The following is a 19,311-nucleotide window of genomic DNA, read 5'->3' as shown; positions in this document are numbered from 1 at the left end:
TAAGATACGCCTACCCCAGGGTACCTGACCTAAGCCTAATACGTGGGAAGGAGTAAGTAAGTTGCAGTTTTAAGTTAAGTTAAGTTTTGCCAAGTACCGGAATCAAGAATTCTCTCTAAGGTTGTAATCAGTTCCGTACCTTGGTCATAGAATGAAGAACGTCTTGTATCTCGCTTCTCAGGACTCGATCTCCCAGCAACCCGCAAGGGTGACTTGGGAACACCGGAGCTGTATTTTCTCGGCTGGAGAAAAAGACAGCGTCTCTCTCAGTACGTCAAGGGGAGGGGCGGACTCCGTCAGCTCTCATAACAGCTGGGCTCCCGGGCAAGTAGAACGTCGCTCTGCTCCCAACCACTGTGTGTTTGCTTAAGGCAACGTTGGTATATTTATACCTGAAAGGTGCCGGGTTTGACGTAAGGTTGGACATAAGACGTCACCAAGAACTAACAGTTCTTTCTGGACTCTAGGAGTTCTTGTCCAAATCAAAACAGAAGCAGGGGGGAATTCCCGGGCTGCTGGAGGCTTGGTTTGTTTAAAGAACACGTTGTGCTTTCTAGGAGTCTATCGGAGTAGCCGTGCTGTGTTTTGGATTGCATGGGCTATTTCTGAATATGGATATGATTCTTATGCCTTTATAAGGATATTATTAATTATAACCACATAAGGGCATGAATCGGGAATATCGAATTAGGGACCTAGATAGAAATACAACACCTCCATGCTCCACCAGAGGACCATTCTCCTGTTGGCACTGCAGCCTCACCTGCAACACCAAAGAAACCAGCAATGCCAGAGACATCGCAAATACCACTGTGTCCACCACATCGACCGAGTTCACCATGCCACATCTCCAGTGCATTCTACTCAACACATGATCACTCAGCAAACATGCCACGAATCATCTTCCTCAAAGAGACGTGGCTGAACTTCACCTCTGCGCTTGACATCGCCTTCGTTGCCTGAAGACTACAAGATAACACACTCACTGTGACTGAACCAACAAGCACGGAGGTGACCTTTCCATTATCTACAAGTGCTCCATTTACTGCACAACCTCCTCAGATGACGCAAGCCCGATAACGGGGCACATCAACTTCACACAGAAGGAAAAAGCACCATCAGAGGTGCCCTCGTTTACATACTATCAGGACCATGCCCCAGCTTCTGCAATGCTATCTCTGACCTCATTGTCCTAATCCCAATGGACTCTGAGTACTTCACAGTTCTAGGGGATCCTAACTTCCACCTCAACGACCCCAGTTGCCGATTTTCACCACGAGAGAGCAGCAGAGAACTACGGTAGCAGAGAGCAGAGAGTAACAGTGTGGTGAGGCGAGGGTCGGAAGCTGCAGTGCAGTGCTGTGTTCGCGGATTCGAAAACGCCGAAAAATCGCCGAAAATTGCAGTAGAAATCGCCAAAAATCGCTGTAAAGAGACGCTGACTACTGGGAGTGTAGCGCTGCCCAGGGGCCGGGTGACCGACAGCTACAGTGCGGTAGACTCCTGAGTTGCTCAACTGGATTCCAGACCATGTTTTGCAGCTAGCAGACAGCAGCTGTTGCCAGTGGTCAGTTGAGTTGTGCTCTGCTCTGCGAGCGAGCGAGCGGGGGGCAGATGTAAAAATTGTCTCTGCTGCTACCAGCCAACCGCCGCTCCAGACCCGGTTCCAGAAGGGGGTCGGTGTGCAGTTACTGATTGAACTGCTATTGAATCACCCAGGTGCCGGGCGACCCGGAGCGTGCATTAAGGATTTTTGGCTGACCTCGAGGACGCCTGAGTGGAGGAGGAGGAGGAGTGATGCGAAGACAAGGTTAGTTGGGGCTTTAACCTGGTCTCTCGAACACCACAGGGAACAGTGCAAGCTGAAGAAGCTTTGATTGGCTGCTCTCATTAACTCTTGATTGGCCTGTGTTTTGATCAAGCAAGACCAAGTCCTCAGTTTATTTTGAGGTGGATTGCAGATACGGGGCGAGTAGGGGCTGAGGTTCTTAATCAATAATTCCACCCCCAGTCTCTTCTAGCGGGTTCTGCATTCGGCTGCTCCATCTCAAACTTACCCTTAATAGATAGGAGTGTGTAACCACTTGTAGGGGACTCTTATCTGCACCTCGATAACAAACCCTAACTAAACAAAGCAATATAACTGTGGCTAAATAATGCGCTCTGGCAAGGAAAGATCATTGGGCTGCACTAAGAAATGAGCACAAACCCGACAAAACCAAGATTCCAACCAACAAAAAAAGGCCTGTGTAAAAGCGCAAATGAAGGGGTCTACTCAGCCATTAATTTCTCCTATTGTTAGGATGTTCGAAAAATTGACTAAAATCCCTCTGAAATTTGAATTTATGATAGATCCAACAACTGCACTTATGACTATGCCAATGCCTATGCAAACGGAGCAAGGCCTCAAAACCTTACAGTCACCACTTATTCCTATAAATGGAACAAAAGCATGGAATGTGATCCGGGACTCAACTGTTCAAGTTGGAAATAATTCTCCCGCTAAGCTGCAAGTTAATTCAGAGGGAATAGACCCTCATATAGGCCAGGAAATGACCACCCACTATGTAATCTATTTGCACAAGAACCAAAAAACTGCCCAGGGGAAACAGTGGAACCAGTAGAGCCTCTCAATCAATTTAATGTTATACAGGGAGCTGATCAGGACTTGGCCCCGACATCACCACAAGCTAATACGATCGTAAATCATAATAAACTTCTTACCCCCTTCGACTTAACTCTGCCACCTAAACCAGTTATTAAGAATGCTTTAACAGGAGCAACATTTTCTGATACATCTGAAAACCACTTTGCAGAAGTAAACGGCGGGGTGTTAGTGCAAAAATGTGATCCACAGGAATAGTTAAAGCATTCAATGAATGGTTACTTACAGACCCCGGATGGATCTATCAACGAAATTGGAAGTATGCAACAACAATCATCTGCAACTGATATGGGATTAGCATTAGCAAACAGATCCGCAAACAAAAATCACCCAAATTTACTAGACAGATCATTACTTACAAAAGAAAATTCTCCTTGCCAACGAAGTGGAGTATCACCAAAGAATACATCACCAATCAAATATAAAGGCTCTCCTGATATTGTAACGAAGAAGCTTGCTAACAACAATTCCCTAAATAATAAAGAACTACATTTTGAATCAAATCCAAAGCAATTAGGAAAAATGGATGCTGGATCAATTTGGGACATTCACTATCAAACCTCTGTACTAACTCTGGAAGCTTTAGCCGCTCAGTCACAAAAAATGGACATTCAAATTGATATCCTGGGCCTTATGGCAAACACATTTGCAGGAATTGAGAACAAAATAACTGACCTTAACAACTTAATAATAAAAGTCCAAGGTAAAAAAGCTCCAACCTGAATTGAATGCACCTGTGCTCCAATAATAACCAAATTAGAATCAATTCCAGATGTAGTTAGCACAATACTGGAGGATGTCAAACATGTTATTCACAAAAAGATTGTAGAAGATAGGAAGGGGTTGGGAGGCCAACCTAGGAGAAATTCAATATTGACAAATACACATGATCAACCGACCAATCTGTTCATTAAAAATAATGAATAATCTAATTTGAATAACCAAGCAAAACCAATGGATGATTCATTACATACTAAGGAAAACAACAGCCCCAGAGTTTTGTCAAGTGTCCAAAATACCGGAGAAGAGGCGATAGGGGCTTTTGAACTAACTAAAAGACAAAAGAAGAAATTAAGGAAAGCAAGAAATAGGGTAAACAAGGAAAATAGGCTATCTATTGAAAAAGAATTAGCCAAAACCCACAAAGGACAAACTGGAACGCCTGATCCCTCTATTAGCAGACCTTCTATGAATCCAAACAAAAAAAAATGAACAGAAAGTATCAGCAAATGAAGGAGAGTTTAGGACGCAAGAAACTAAAGAAACAACTATTAACGTAGAAGAGAAAATAATGACTATTAACCGCAAAAATGTTGATCAAATAACTTTTCATAGAGGGGATCCTAGGTCGACACATTCTAACAGCTCAAAGAACACAGTCGAAGCGACCGCATATTATGACATTTTCGCAAAACCATTTGTTCCTACGTTAAAACAAAGAGTGCATGAAGATAAAACAACTACTGATCTACTCTCTAGAAGATATGAGGGTAAACCTAAGCCACTACGGGAGGACCAAACAACACTAAATAAAATTATTTAAAATGGATGCATAATAAATTATTGTACCCTTTTCGGAATTGATCATGATCAAACCCAGAGTATGAGTAAAGATAACAGGGTCAATCCCACAAGAGTCTTTGGAACCTTAGTGCCGAAGGAGAATGACATGCATAGCTACTCGAGTCAACTTGTCCAAATTCAAATTGAATGCGAAGAAAACAACCCATCCAAACCATTAAGAACCTGTCAAAAACATGATGTTTTGCCAGTAGATAAGGAAATGGGAAATAAAGGAGTAATGATAAACCGCACCAAATAAGACGAAACGCTTAAAGATCTGAATCATATTAAAGTACAAGAAAACTTAGTTATTGTAAAAAGAGGTAAGAATCGACAGATCACCTGCATGGAAAACAGCAGAACGAGGAAAAATACTGAGGTAACAATTTCAACTAACAAAAGGACCGCGCAAAGAGCCCTCAAACCAGTATATGAAGCCAGAGGTCCCCATGATATTCTAAATCGAGGAAATATCCTCCGGCTTATGAAAAACTTACCAAGTCTAAATAATATATCAATAGAAGATATCGAAACAGTAGGCTTTCAGTCAAATTCTGAAGGCCCTTTGCCAATAACTCTGATAACAGTACCCATAGGCCCAATTGCAGACTCCATAAGGAAGGAGCATGGTTGTTTCCGTGATTGGGGCATAATAATAAGTCAAGTCGTTCCAAAGGTTTATCCAACACTTCTCCTACATACTGAAAGTAATTCAAAAAAATCTCTGTCCGATTAACCTAAAGCGGTGTTTTCTGTATTAAAAAATCCCCAGGGGTCAATAAACCATGAAGTTGAATCTTCTTCAGTAATAACGAAGAAAGCAGACAGAAATAAAGTAAATGACTCCTGGATCAAGGTATCCCTACATGGCTCCAAGGACCACTGACAAAATTTACCCCAAATCCAATCACAAGAATACTACGGGGTAGTGTCTAACTTGAAGTTATGCTCATGGAATATTAATGGTATTTCCGGTCAATGGAAGGAAGCTAAAATTCAAAGTATCCCAACGGAAACCCACATATTACTATTGCAGGAACCATGGGCAATAGACCCCTTTATGTTAAAACATCATACGGGTTACTTTGAACATGCTGTAAAACATCAGAAATTTGGCCGGCCCTGTGGAGGATTAGCAATTTTCGTTTCAAATGACCTTAATGCGAAACATGAGTTAATTTTCACGAACAATCCTAACCTTCTGGCATTAAAAATCCATTATAAACCTGGTATAAATATTCCGTATAAAGTTTTGACACTAGTAAATATATATTCACTTCCGAACAGATCTTTAAAGAATACGCTGATCAGTGCCTTAAATAAACTATTACTAGAGCAAATATTGGATGAGTCTCTAGCCGACTATATTGTTACAGGGGATTTTAATGCCAATTTGCAAACACCCCTAGCACGGAGCGAATTTGTGCAATCTCAAAATCAACAATGGGCCATCCCTGACCCAATAATGGACCAAAGTCGCATTAGTTGATCTAATAAAACCGGGATAAAGTTGGTGAGGGATACGGAAGCGTTAGGTCTAAGAATTTTGAACTGCAGATTTCCTACTGATTCTCCACCGGCCTGCTCATTTCATTAAAAAAATTGCTCTTCCCGAATTGATTACACCCTCACGTCTTTATCTATATTTCATAAGGTGGTATCCTATTCCTTAATCAAGGTGATGGAAAGCGACCACAGCCAGCAAATTATCAACATCAACATAATATGTCCAAAATCTAAATCTTTCCTGACAATACCTGGAGAAATCTGTTCTGTTGATTATACGAAACTAACATGGAAACTTACAGACACGGACAAGATCACTGCAAGGGCAAAAAAGCTGGTGATGGAATGCATGGTCGGAAAAAGTTTAAATCCCATTGAACAATGGGAAAACTTTACACACAAAGTAGTCACTAATAACATACCATCTGTTATCACCCAAGAAAGGAAAAGTTCATATTGCAAAAAAGGGGAAGATGCAGTAAATATTGTCTTTTTACCTTATGCTATAAGGAAACTTAGAAGTCAAAGAAACAGACTAAGAAGACACCTAAAGTGGACTCCGTCTAACAAAGATATACGAGACTCATTGGCGAATATCAATTGTAAACTAAGGAAACTGATATGGAATGAAAAGAACAAAGCAAGACAGGACCTATGGACAAAGATATTTCATGCAAGCTCAATGGCAAATTCAAGGGAGTTCTGGAGACTTATTATTGGCTTATCTAGACCAAAGAATCTGGGAATTGGATCAAGTTTATCCGAAGAAAAATGGGTAACTTTTCTACAAACTCATCTCAATCCAAACCAACGGTCTTTGATACAACCTAAAGTCGAAAGTTCTCTAACAAAGAATTGCAAAGAAGGAGTGAAAGACGTGACTATAACACCCAGCCAAGTGGCAAGATTGATAAAAAAACAAACAGATGTCGCCCCTGGGCCGAATGGCATTCCCTTTGCATTATTTAAAGAATCGCCCGACTTCTGGTCTGATCATCTTACAGCTGTTTTTAATGATGTGGTCCAGAGAGGGGAAATACCAACCTCGTGGAAAGGTTCGCTTATAATTCCGATATTTAAAAAAGGCAACTGGCAACAGCCAGAAAATTACTGTCTAATTACCTTACAGGATTCAGATGCAAAGTTGTTTGCCAATATCCTTTTAATGAACTTAACGGAGTGGGCAAAAGAAGTGCAGGTAATACCCCCAAACCAAACAGGATTTGTCAAAGGCCTTGGTACAACAACAAATCTTTTAATCTTAGCAATATTAATTGAAAATGCAATAATTGCAAATCTTCCTTTATATTTGTGTTTTGTAGATTTTAAAATCTGCCTTCGACAGTGTTGATCGCGAGCTTCTTTGGACCAAGCTTGCAAAACAAGGAATTTAAGTCAAGCTTTTAAAAATGATTAAACTTTTGCATTCTGATACCTGGGTTAGAGTGAGGATGGGTGATGGCTCAACGGTAAGTAAAATTATTCCAACATCGAATGGGCTTAAACAGGGCTGTGTGTTAGCTCCCCTACTTTTTAACTTATTTTTATCCGAACTCACCTCTGACCTTCATTATATCAACGCCCACCCACCAAGGCTGGCTCAAACTCCAATATCAAACCTGCTATATGCGGATGATGTTGTTCTAATGAGTTATACAAAGGTGGGGATGCAACGACTGATCAACAGCATATCTAAATACTCCAAGGAAAATGGTATGCGCATTAATGACGCAAAGACTAAAATGATGGTAATCACCAAAAATGTTCGATTAAAGCATGCGCATACCTGGTTTTTGGAAGGTAAAAAATGATTACAAATACTTGGGAGTAACGAAGGAAGGAAAGCGAACTCCATTACCGCCGCATTTAGATCTATCCAGAAATCCATTGGAGATTTGTCTTATTGCCCCCTATTAAAATCAATATCAGCTAAACTATTGCCTTCCCTAACATATGGGAGTGAGGTGCTCAATGGGAGCGATGCAGAGATTATAAATACTTCGGTAGCAAAAACCTATCGTCATTTATTTTCACTCCCTAAGAATGCCTCACAATCACAAGTAAGGTTGGAATTTGGTCTGAACGACCAATCTTGTGCAAGAAAAGGAAACATAATGAAGGTGTGGAACAGAATAAAAAATGATTATGACAACGAAATGTCCCGCCTTCTTTGGCAAGAAGTAAGAACCAACCGTTCCCTAACTATTTTCGCCTATTTAAAATCTGCAATCAAGGACTATGGTTTAGCTTCTATTTGGAACAACACGGTCAAACAGGAGAGCTTCAAAAAGACAGTAAACAAAATCACAGACTATTTTTCTTTGATAAAGGACAAAGATAATTTCACTAAAAGACACCATGCATGGCCAATAGTAAATGGTTTTAAGAAAAAGAAGATCCAAACCTATCTGGAAACATCATGGACCAAAAAAATAAACAAATCTTTATGAATGCTAGGTTTGGTATCTTTCCAGGCTCATGTCATTTGGCACCATGGAAAAGACCTGAAGAATTCGGGGCATGTACGCTTTGTAAATCGGGTCTAGAAAACATCATAAACCTAATGTGCCTTTGCCCGAACCTGGAAGTCGAAAGAAAAGCTGTACTTAAGAAACTATTTAATGAACGTGGTATAAGGACCTGTAGACAGGCTCTTATGGCAAGCTTAGATCCCGAAGACCTAGCAATTAATTCAGCATTTGTGAAATTTCTTATATTGGCCAAGAAAAAGTTGGACGCTTGTGTTTGAATTTTGTGTAACTACTCTCAAGATGATTAATGGAATAATTTTAATGGGTCAGAGTACTTTTTATTGTTTTATGAGAAGTATTTGAATATAAGCGATGCATCGATATTTAAGTATTGTATACAAACATTTTATATCCATTTTGTAAGACTTTAATCAAACAAATAAATAAACATGAAACACACAGTGACATCAAAACAACTGTCTTCATGGAAAGCATGTTCAGCATCGGCCTCAAGAAACTTATCACCGACCCCGTCCACATTGCAGAACACCCGCTCTACCCCATTTTCACATCCAGTGACAGCGTCTATTACAACCAGTCTCACAGCTCACCTGGACCAACCACTACACTGTCCACTTCACCATTTCACGCACAATCAGCACTGGGACCATGCCTGCCAGCTCCATTCACAGAAACAGTAAAAAGATATCAGAAGACCAGTGGAACAACGCTCTCAAATCCCACCTCTGGCACACAACATCCAACCCAGAACACCCTGTGAAGAAGGTCTCCCAATGTGTCCCAGACTGTGCAACACAATCTCCCCAACCAAGCCAGCCAAATCCAAAGAACCTGCCAGAAGAGCCAGCAGGTTCACCGCAGCTTTGAAATCCACCCTATTCCACTGCCAGCAACTAGAAAGGAAGTGATGCACCAGCAATGAGACAGGAGACCACATCACATTCAAGACAGCACTCAACCAGTACCACCGCCGAATGCCCTAGCAGACTGCATAGAAGCCAGCACAAATAGCAGCAAGCCTCTCTTCACCATTGTGAAGGAGTTCTCAACCCCCCAGCAGCCACCGAGAATGAAATCATCCCCTCCAAAGAAATCTGGACTTCTTCCACAAAATGATCTCAGTAATCTGCGAAAACTTCAAACCCCAACCCCTGCCACTGAAAACATCAGCCTGTTCATACCCTCGAACACAAAACCCAAACACCTACTCACCCAGTGGGAAGCACTCGCAACTCAAGTCCCAGTCTCCATCATGAACTCCACGCACGCTGGAGTACCCGCTGACCCCTGTCCCTAACACATATTCAACCTTGGTAGCCAGATATTTGGCAACAAGCTCTAGAAATTCCTGAACACTTCCAGCATCTTGGCCTCTTTACCTGAGGACTGGAAACACACTAAAGTGAGGCACCTCCAGAAAAATCCATCCTCCAACCGAGCAGAACCAAAGAACTACTGGCCCATCTCCCTATTACCCTTTCCAGCAGAGGTTCTTGAGAAGGCCGTCTATCAACAATTCACCAAAAACCTGGAACACATTAACCTCCTGGACCAATCTCAATCCGTATTCCATGCCAACCACAGTACCGAAACAGCCCTGATCCCAGCCACTATTGATATCAGGGCCCTCTGGACAATGGCAAAATGACAGCCCTCATCCTCCTGGACCTGCCAGCCTCCTTTCACACCATCTCTCATCACATATTGATCATTAGACTCCACTACATCGGAATCCAGGGAGACACCCTCAAATAAATTACCTTATACCTCAGAGGAACCCAGAGAATCTGTCTTCCACCATTCACCTCGGAACCCAAGACGTTTATCTGTTGTATCCCCCAAGATTTGTCTCTCAGCCCCACTCTTTTCAACACGTACATGACCCTCCTAGTCAACAGCTTCTGATCACAAGGACTCAACATCATCTCCTATGCTGATGACACACAGCTCATCCTCTCGCCATCAGAAGACCCCTCCAACACCAGAGCCAACTTTCACAGATGCATGATGACTGTCGCTGACTGGATGAAGGACAAATATCTCAAGCTCAACACAGCCAAGACAGGAGTTGTCATGTTTGGGAACAACACCTTGCCATTGGAACAATGCATGGTGGCCTGCTGAACTCGGCCCATCCCTCGCCCTGACAGACCACACCCACAGCTTCGGCATCATCCTGGACAGCAAGCTATCTATGAAGAAACAGGTAAATGCAGTCTTCTCTGATTGCTGCCACACTGTACGCATGCTCCATAGGATCTTCAGGGAATGCCATGCCCTAGTTAAAGAGTGGAACTGGGCTATACTCCCACATTCAACAGTGGTAGATGGCTGCTGTACAGTGGAACTAATGAGATATTCTGCATTTGACTAGAAACTCAGAAGCACAAAAGAACACAACACAAAGGCATAACAACTGCACAGTGAAAACAGAACCTAACTTCTATATCATCAATATATGAGGACACAATAAATAAACAAAAAAGCAACACAACAGTGCTGGAAGCAACACATCACACCACCAAAATACTGTACCAAGATGCAACATAACCCCAACACAATAACTAAAAACAACAACATAACTACTCAGAAAAAACCAAAGAGACTGAAATTTACCACAACATTGCAATACAAAACAACACATTGACGCAACACAAACAACCCAACTTAAAACAAAACAGCATTACTGCTGCAAAACACAAGAGAAAAAGATAATACAAACATATAATTCAATTGTCCTGTTCTGTGGAAATATTTTGTTGTTGAGTTTCTATAGTATTTAGCTGTGCCTGTATACTCTTGCTTTGGTGGTATGTTGATACTATAGTTTGTTGGCATGCTGTTGCTTGGTTATGTTAATGTGAGTTGCCCAGTTGTGGATGTCTTGGAAGATTTTGATTTTGTGTTGTGCTCATGATGTTGTTATAGTTTGCTGGTGTGTTATTGTTTTATGTTTTTTTTGTGTAACAATGTTAATGCTGCATTTTCACTGTAGTTCAATGGTAATGGATTTAATTAAATATGTATAAATGCTCTTATCAAAATTACCACTGCTGGACATCTGTTTTTGTGGCACACTGGTTAAAAGAGTGTTCACAGAGGCCTGCGCTAATTACAACCAAGGACATCTAAGAACACTGACCGTATGCTGTTTTCCAATCCAACCCATAATGTTTTCCTAGGGACATGCAATGAGACACATGATGCATTATAGTTACATTTCCACTTTTTACATGTCGGACAGCTTCTCATATGCCTTGGTGAGATAATTCCAGTAACAAAATGGAACAATGAATAGTAGTCTTGTCAGGCAACCATGCCATTGTGCTGCTATTGGACTATTACGAATATAAGATACTTGCTAAGAAAGTTTATATTAGGGATGTGTGTAATTCAATAATTTGAATTTGTGTAGTTATGTAACATTTTGAAATTTTATGCAAAATTGCATGAAAATGCAAATCCTTCATTCGACACATTTTAGAGTGAAATGTGTCTTTGTGTCATTTTTCATGTGGAATACCAGTACAGGGCAAATGCAGTTCCCAAGGAAAATATAGTATCCTTGTTGATAACTGCTGGTGCTGTCCTTACAAGACCTTAAAATGTATAGCGAATTGCTGAGACATGTTGGTTTCGCTGTATTAAATGTACAGCCAGCCTGCATAGAGGTTTTGACAATGTTGATATAAATCAGACCAGTTCTGATGAGAAGTGCTGGTACTAATATACTGCTGACCTGTAGAGTTCGTGAAAGATATTTTATGTTGCCAACCCATCATACTAAAAATGGCTTACAACTTTATAAGCAGTATTTAATTACATAATGGAGTTTTGACATTTTTGTTTCTAAAGGATGATCAAGATGGAATATGTTTTACAGGGCAGAGTGAGTTGGAGAAAGTCAGAGCTACCTGATCTTACTTTCTGAAATTGTGAGATTCTCAACAGATTGAGATTAAATCAATTTAGAGTTATGGAAGTCACATGTTGCTATAGTTTTGGAGATTGAAAGATGCACTCTGCACGGGATTTGAAATGAGGTGTGGGAGTGAATATCTCAATCTCAGAAGCTCTCATAAAATAGGGAAAGCACTGAAGATCTAGTATGATCATTTTAGAAGCATGACTTTAGGAGCCTCATTTTAGAAGCCTGATTTTGTAAGATTTGAAGATGGCATTACATTAGTCAAGATGAGATTAGACTATGGTGTAGACAGCTGAATGGCGGTTCTAATGAATTGAGGATGGAGGATCTGACAAGTGCAATATTAACTTGCAGCATATATGTAGGCCATTAGCTTAAGGTTAGAATCATGTTTTACTCCTAAATTTAGCACTTAATATGGCTGGAAGCGTGGACCTAGATCAAGATGACGAATGAGGTTTTCCACAGGTCTGAACTGCTTACCGCTTGAGAATCTCCATAGGGTATCCTTATGTTGAATTTAAACCCATTTCTACCCACCCAATCCCTGATATCTATCATAAATTGCTGATTAAACGTGTCAATATTATGACAAATAGTACAATTAAATAGTGAAGATGGGGGAGACTCTGATCATATCCTTCATTGTGTGTGTCAGCCCTAAGAACAATGAATGAGAATTTGCTATTGATTAGCTCTCTGGTTAGAATAAATAATGTTAATGCAATCTTTGTAATCTGCCTGAATAGAAATGCCTTTTCACGGACTGCTTATTTGATTTGCTCCTTGCAGCAAAGTGGAGAGGCTTTTCTTTCTCTGAACATTTGTGCGTTCATCACAATACTTTAATTATTCACCAGCCAAAGGGGAGGAGCAATACACTGAAATCAGCAAAGAACAGGAGCATAAATCCAAACTTTTGGATTGCTTCTCACTGCGGCCTAGCCATTTTGCAAAAGATCAATGCAGATCCTGACATTGAATTGATTATTTAAATACTGGGGCGTAAATTTACAAATACCTTGCATCATGTTTACTTTATTTTTTAACATAAATCTGATGCAAAGTGTTCAGAATGAGATTTACATTCCACCTCAAATTGCAATTTGTGTTATATTATAACAAAAAGTAATATAAAGTTATCCCATGAGCTGCCTCAAGGATGGTACATGTTCATTTCCATGCAACCATAGGATGTGATGCAAATCCCTATCTACAAAAAACTGTAGACAGGGGTTTGCACCAAATCTCTGTCTTCCCTGAGGCAGGAGAAACAAAGTGAAATATTGTCATTTCTCCTCATTTTCCCTCTTTGCATGTGTGCTGTATTCTTGAGGGAAACTATTTAAAGCATATTTGTTGTACAGGAAGGGCCCTCTTCCTGTACAAAAACTATGCCTTTGACAGCAAAGACTCACTTGGGCTATGACGCTTAGGTGTCTGTGTTGATTCACAACAGCTTACAGTATGTCAGTGCATGGAGAGAGCAGAACAGTACCACGTCTCAGTAGGTATGCCACTATTCTGCTATGTCCCATTCATTCAACACCACATAGCAAGTTTACTTGGTGCACTGCATTAGGTGAATCGTATGTAAGTCTGGGAAATAAGGTAGTTGATGGCACAGGTAATGCACTTTGTATGCTCAGTATATCCACTGAGAAAGTTATCATAATTCCCTTGTGTCTGGACTCCCGGTTAACCCTAGTTTCTTCAGTATACTGTGACCGAATGACCAGGGCAGCATTTTTATTGGCCTTTTCAGCTTCATTAGAATATTGGGATTCAAAATGATAGACACATTGATCTTGAGCTACATGATTTTGTGGCTGCGGCACATATCCACCCCTACTCCTTTTAACCAAATTCCAGAAACGTTGAGATTTATTTCTAGCACATGCTGGTCTGAGGTCCTGCCATCTATTTTCATCCTGTAGTTTTTTTGCCTTTTCCTGGGCCCTCCTGTCCTCTGTCCTTATGGTCCGTACTCTACTTGGTACACCTGATCTAATTGCTTCCCCAAGAAATCTGTGTGCCATTTGCATTCCTCATTAAACCATTGGCATGGATTCTTTTGTGGGGTTCTCTTGGTGCTGTGTTGTTTTATAAAATAAGAGCGCAAATTAGCAAACAACCTATTGTGAAGTGCAGTTAAAGCCTCAAGGGAGTCGGATTTAATAAGGAGAGCCTCCAATTCGGCCAATATATGGTCAGTATCCATGGCAATGGTACCCAAGAGATCTGATGTCTCTATAATCACTGCCCATTACTGCATATCGTTGGTAGTTACCAGGTCACGGGTAATAGGTGGGTTGTCAGGTTGTGTAGGTACGTACTGGTCCTGGAATTCTAGGGTCGAGCATAACAGGTTATGGTCACTCTCCAGATGATCTTGACCAACTATATCCGAAAGGACATGCCATAATTTTGAATTAATTAACAAATAGTCAATACGACTTACGTTATGGCTGGTATTTAATGTATTCGCACCATTATGGTCAGAAGCGGTTCTTCCATTTGTCGCCTGTAGCCCTTCATCTAAGCAAATAGCTTTCATATGTATTGCTATATCTGCCCATCTTTTTCTAGGTGCTAATTCTAGGCCTGGAATATGTAGTATCATTTACTAGGGACTTATAAGTAAATTTAATGTACCAATCAGGTGTAGGCCAATGTTACCATGTTTTCAAGGGTGAACACAAGCACTTTACCACTGGTTAGCAAGAGTAAAGTGTGCATTGTCCTAAAAATCAACAAAACTGATTCAGCAAATGCAACGGTTCTTGCGGTTGAGTGCCCACTGAATCCCCCACTGCATGCTCCTTTTATTCTAGGTGAAGCATGAAGAGAAGCCTTATTTGCAAGGTGGAGTTAAGCCACTTTAAGTAGACTGGTAAATCACCACCAAAATGTCACTAAAAGTGATGTCTCGTGGCAATATTCCCTTGTAAACATGCCTCTAAATTTGTGAACCTCAAAGCAGTGCAATGTGTTTCTGATCAAGTTTGAAAACCCCCAAATGAAAGTAGATGGGAATGTACAAAATCTCAAATGATGATTAAATATAAAGCGCTTGTTGGTTGTGTGTTGATTTACAGACCCTTTCAGGCTCTGCAGCCTAGGTCAAGGGATGCAATGCAAGGATGAATGCCACACCCAACGAGCCTGTCGAATGTAGGTAGAGACCATGCATGGCAAGCTCTGCTAATTGATAGACAGGCTGCCGGTCACCAGAAACGGTTTAAGGCATGGGCAAAGTGGGCCATTGCCCAGGGCCCCCACATTCCTAAGGGACTCAGGAAGAGTAAACTTTCTTTCTCTTCAGCACACCACTGTGTATTTCTATATCTCAAGCGCTTTCACCTTCCAAGAAAGATCCCCCAAGGAGAATAAAAGGTTCTCTCTCTCTGGCTCACCTCTGGGCATTTCTATATTTCAACCACTCTCCTCTCTCTCTACCTTTACCTCTGAATCTATCGCTCTATGCCAAATGTCATTTAAGGATTTTGTAGGCCATCACAGAAAGATATATTTCAACTGTTTTTGTGTAAGCTCCATCTTTGAAAGTTTGTTTGCATCATGTGGGCTTTCATTGGCAGATATGTGTAATATGATTCTAAGTTGTTATATAGGGGGGCACAAAATATGCCCTGTGCGGGACCCAAAAAATTCGCAAGACAACACTGGCAGTCACGTCGGAAGGATTTAGTGACTATGCCTGCCATGAATTAATTACGTTTATGTTCATGTTCAGTGGGTTAAGTGGTCCAACAGGAGAGCATGTAGATCATGGTCACACGCTACACCATGCAACACAAAATGGTCACACACTAGCAGTTACAGTGCACCTTGACCGCTTTGTGTTTACGGCTTAGGTTTTTTGTGCTGCTGAAAGTCATCGCTTCGAAGGCCACTGCAAACATTTGAAGACTGGGTCCAGCAGGCTCTGTGGTCTTATTAAGGGGTGCAAGGTATGGATTCATGCCACATCTTGCAATCAGAGCCTTAGCCTTTGCAGTACTGCTAGAGGCTCTGCCAAACAGCCTGTGGGAATGTATTTTCAAATGCCACAGCCTTTTCCAAAGCATGTAGTGCACATCCAAAGGTCAAGCACAGTGGACTCTGGCCAGAGGTAGTCGACAAAGATACTGACAGAGACATAAAGGTGAAAAAAAAGTTCTTGATTTGGTACCAGAAAAAAGTGGACTTTGTGGCCAGAGGTAGTCTACAAAGAAACTGACAGAGATATAAAGGTGAAACAAAAGTTATTGATTTGGTACTAGAAGCACAGTGGACTTTGTGGCCAGAGGTAGTCGACAAAGAGACTGACAGAGACATAAAGGTGAAACAAAAGTTATTGATTTGGTACCATTCTTCTGCTTTACAGAGGCCGTTTTCATTGGATTCCATAATGTACATTCTGCATAGGGCCTACTAGGGCGGTGCAACCAGTGCAGTCGCATTGGCCGCTGATCTGGGGGGGAGTTTGGAAATAAAATAAATAACTAAGCACCTGCTGCAGAGCTCCTCGTGTGTCCAGCTGTTTTTTGATAATAATAAAAATGTCAGGATAACCCTGGTGATTAATGTTCTTGCTGGAGAAAGACCGAAGTTTTGTCTAATCGCAGTTTTAACTCATCATAAAGTAGCACAGGGGACTAATGTGCCTGCTGCAAAAAAAGTGTGTTATGAAGATCACAGAAGTGTATTGTATGCAGCTAGAGCAATAAGTTACTTCTTTTCGTCACAGAGATACTTTTGTTAATTGCAGTTTAAGTCTAAGGGAGCTATTAGTATGGCGGGCGGATTGCCACTGCCCAAATGACGGTGAGAATCCACCCGCTATAACACACCGCCCGCATGCCATTTACCCCAGCCATATTATGATGCCGGGGATACCTCGGCAGACGGGAAGGCCGTCCACCGGTTTTCCGCCGATTGACAAGACAACCGGGTGGAAAAGGGGTATAATATGGTGGCAGTGTCTGCAAAACACTGCCATCCATCTTATAATGCAGGCGGGGATGTGCCTTTCTATACATGCGGTGTCTGCATTTGGGGGGCCGTTGCAAGACCCCAGGGTGTTGGGGGGTGCACATGGGGGGTACCTATGGTACCCATTGCATTTGCATGCACAACATGGCAGGCACAACGCGGTTCCTGTCACTTTGTGCATGCAAATGCTCAACATGCCTGTTTAACTTTGTGGCGGGTGCTGAATACAGCACCGCCCCCCACAATGTAAAATATACAGGATGCGACTGCCATGGTGGCGGTCACATCCTAATAGGCAAAGCGGGACCGCCGCACCTCTTGTGGTCAGTCCTGTTGATCATTACAGTGCCATCGTAACAGACCCCTAAGTTTAGACTTGAAGTGTAAGTTTGGGCCTGAAGTCTATCTTTAGATACGAAGTCAAAGTTCAGATGTGAAGTTTAACTTTAGACATCAGGTCTAAAGTTAGACTTCAAGTCTAAACATACGGGCATGTTTATGAGAGGCTTGCATCATGTTTGCACCACGTAAAGTAGCACATGCATGAAGCAAGTTGGATTTATGAAGTCAAGCAAAGCCACAAGGTAAATCTGGAGTCAGACAACATAGCACAACTCTCTGCATTTTTTACTCTGTGCCGGGGAGACGTTCCATGGACATTGCAATGGGTGTTCCTATACAAATCCCATGGTTTTAGATGCATTCTCAGATTATCAAACCTGGTATATCTGGGAATGCACCAAAAAGATACGCCTCGACCAGGTCAAGCATAACAAGGAGAAATATATTTATTTCTTCTTGTTTTTTCCTCTTTCTATGTGTCCTGCATGCTGCAGCACACATAAAAAGAGGAAACCCCTTCTATGGATTGTTTTTGTGCAGGAAGGTGCTCCTTCCTGTAAAACAAAGTCCTGCCTACAAGTGTGGCACCCTTGCACCATATGCCTGTGTTAGTGTTTGACTGTCAAAACGGCACCAGCACAGGGTGAAAGCACAGAAATGCCCCTTTATTACTTAAATACGGCACATTCCTGCTTTTTCCCACTGATGAAGGGCAGTGCAGCAAGGTGCACCTTAGACTTCTGTTTTAAGTTTACCTTTGTGAATCGGGTCGTACTTTTTTGCCCCAGTCTTTCATTATCTCATGTTGCTAAACAGGTTGCTTTGTGTAGGAAAACATTAGTAAAGACAACCCAACTACTGAGGTACATTTTTATAACTTGAGATTGTGCACCTCCAGACCAAGCAATCTTAAAATATACAGGCTACTAGTATGCATGCAATGTGATGCCTACACTTTGTAATCCATATTGTGTTATGTAACATTTCCTATAGACTGATTTGCACAAATATGATTAATTGTCCCCGTATAATGTGTGTGATGTTAAGTGCTCTGACATCCTACCATGGCATGAGTATCACTAATAAACATTTGAAATGCATGTGAGAGAGGGGCAATGGAGAGATAAAGGACCCTGTTGTAAGGTAATATTGAGGGAATCATTTGGGAACGAGGTCACAGGGGAGCACCAAAAAAGATTGTCGTACCACCAGCGCTAAAGCCTGCCCTGGTAGTAAGTTTATAAAATGGTGTTTAAGTTAGTATTTTTTGTCTTTCCAGTTTGTCTTGTTTCACAACTGAACTATTATATTAAGTACTAATATGTACTTCCCCAGGTCAAAAAATGTGTGAATGATCTGCAAACCACAACTATGGCACTTTTACTACATGACTTTTTCAATGTGCTTTAAAATGTAAAATAGTTTCTTATATAGCACATGTATCACCACAAAGGGTATCTCAGCGCTTGCTTTGGGAACCCGTCCTGGTTTTTCCCTGTGGGATAGCCCAGCTGGGCACCCCTAAGGTGAAAGCCTCTGCCGTAGTGGAGATTGAGCAAGCATAATGCCCAGAGTTGCAGAGCGTGTACCCCTGATTCAAGTAGGCACCGAAGCGAGAATTATCAGGTCCGTGGACATTTAGGCTTCAAACCCTGCCGCGTCGGGAATTGAACCCTGGTCCCCGGCCGACCTCTGCTTCTGGGTCTGCCTCCTCTAACCGGTGAGCCACACTTCTCCACATTTTAATGTATACTTAGATTAAATATATGTAACAGAGAAACCTGACAGTGGTAAATTATTTATAGTACTGGGCATTGCCA

Source organism: Lissotriton vulgaris, chromosome 3_1 (assembly GCF_964263255.1).
Source record: "Lissotriton vulgaris chromosome 3_1, aLisVul1.2, whole genome shotgun sequence".
In the NCBI taxonomy this organism is placed as follows: domain Eukaryota; kingdom Metazoa; phylum Chordata; class Amphibia; order Caudata; family Salamandridae; genus Lissotriton; species Lissotriton vulgaris.
The sequence above is the reverse complement of the archived record's forward strand: the minus strand, read 5'-3'. Positions refer to the sequence as shown.